Below are 2101 nucleotides of genomic sequence, written 5' to 3'. Positions count from 1 at the left end.
TCCTGTTTCACTTTGGCTGAGCCAAATTCAAAAGAAAATAGGCCAGTTATGTGACAAAATGGGTAAAATCGTGTGTACTTTGCCAATTTTCTTAAGTATAAAGATGTTTTCTTTGACTTTTTGTRTTTGAAGGACAGGAACGTCACAGGCACTTTAAGTCCGTTTGTGGAGATCTGCGTTAATCTGAAGCTCAATCCAGAGATGAGGAGCTGCAGCCACAACGACTCTGTCACCCACAGATTTAAGCCTTGTCCTGGGCAGAACCAGACGATGCTRCTGACCGGACCTGGGTAGATGTTTGAGGTGTGAGCAGCTCCGTGAGGTGAGCGGGGGGCCGTACCGTACAGACAGTGATGGGTGTGCAGGAGAATCCTGTTTTCGGAAGTGAAGAGGAAGCCAGTTATTGTTATTAGTTCACCTGCAGATTGCAGCCAGCCTACATGATTTTTGAGTGTTTTGTTTACATTATGTGCAAACCAGCATTTCTGGTGTAAACTGTTTGAAACAGCTCAGGACTGTTTCATATTTGATTTCACACTTTGCAGTTTAACGATCCCATCGCTTTCAGCTCAGACTTCCATGATCTCTGAAGGTTTTCCATGAAGGTAAATAAAACACTGCAGCGTCGGCTACAGTCAGAATCAATATCAGCACCAGTCTGGCACATGAAATAAAAACCTGCAGGTAATTATAAAGTTTAAAAATCGTTGCAGAGAAAAGTTTCACTTGAGCCTCCAGAGAGATCAATATGAGCCTCGTGAATCAGACTTGAATTATTAAAGTACGACAGAGCAGCAGACATGTTGGAAAAGTCATTTCACCACTTTTTCTCCTGTTTTTTTTTTTTCAGTTTTCAGCTACAGTTTCTGCAGCTTTAAGTTTKAAGTTGAATCCTTCATTGTTCTTCCACAGAGGTTTAATTTAGTAAAATGTTATTAATATTTGAGAGAGAAGAAGTGCATTTAATTCTGTTTCAATAACTCCTTTATTGTTCAAGTAAATTTTCAGTCATTAATGTAAACTTTAAATCAAAGCCGCTGGAGTTTTTTTCTCCCCTTTCAAAAACTTTCTCAGTTCAGACTAAAAGTTTTAGTTGAAATTTGATCCTGCATCAGATGCTCCGTTTGTAAAAACACTAAATTCACTTTACTGTTGAGCTTATGGTTTTAAGGCTGGTGGGCAAATAAGCAGAAATACTGAAAACTTTAATACAACAAAACTTAAACATTTGCTTGAAAAATAAAAGCTGTAAATTTAATTAGTAAAACTTTTGATGAAGCAGCTTTCAGCAGCTGAAAAACAAACAGTTAGTTCCATCCTCAGAGCCTGAAGGCAAATCATTTAATAATAGAGACGAACAAAGAAACGTTGTTTTGTCTTTACAAAAAAAAAAAAAAAAGAAAATGCAGTTTTTTATATATAATTGTAATAAAGAACTTGGCAGGATGTGAATCAACCAGGTAATTATTGTTTCCCCACAAGAGGAAATATGGAAACTAGTTTTTTAATCATCAGCCTCTAATGAGGATTTCTGCAACAAAACGCCTCACAACGAAAAACAACAAAAAACAAATTCTGGTTAAAACCAGAAACTGGACTAATTGTGTGAAGTTTGACTCTGTCCTCTCAGAACCTGCAGGACGTCTGGAGGATCCGGAGAGGTTTGCTTCAAACAGCYGCTGATTGTTGTCTCTTGTGTGGATTGTGTAAATTCAGACGAGGCTGCGCTCGTGAACACGAGTGTCTGACTTGTTTCTAAGCAACAGACGACCTGTGAGCTCGCTGACAGATGGTCGGTGAAGTTATTTTAGTTTCGAKGAGAAATGGGGGGCTGTTCTGGGGGGATCAGATGCCTTCACTTAGGAAGAGTGGTGCGTTCAAGACATTAACTCATTAAAACATCTCAGCTGTCTGCTGGAGCCACGTTTAGTTCATCAATTCTTCTTTTAAACTGGAAACAAACTATTTCTAAATCAATTTGCCTTCAATGGTAAATACAGCAGGTAAAATAAGTATTGAACACGTCAACATTTTTCTCAGTAAATATATTACTTGAGGTGCTAATGACATGAAATTTTCATCAGATGTCGGTAACAACCCA

The sequence above is a fragment of the Austrofundulus limnaeus genome, unplaced genomic scaffold, assembly GCF_001266775.1.
Source record: "Austrofundulus limnaeus strain Quisiro unplaced genomic scaffold, Austrofundulus_limnaeus-1.0 Scaffold4, whole genome shotgun sequence".
Lineage (NCBI taxonomy): Eukaryota > Metazoa > Chordata > Actinopteri > Cyprinodontiformes > Rivulidae > Austrofundulus > Austrofundulus limnaeus.
This window is presented reverse-complemented; position numbering follows the sequence as displayed.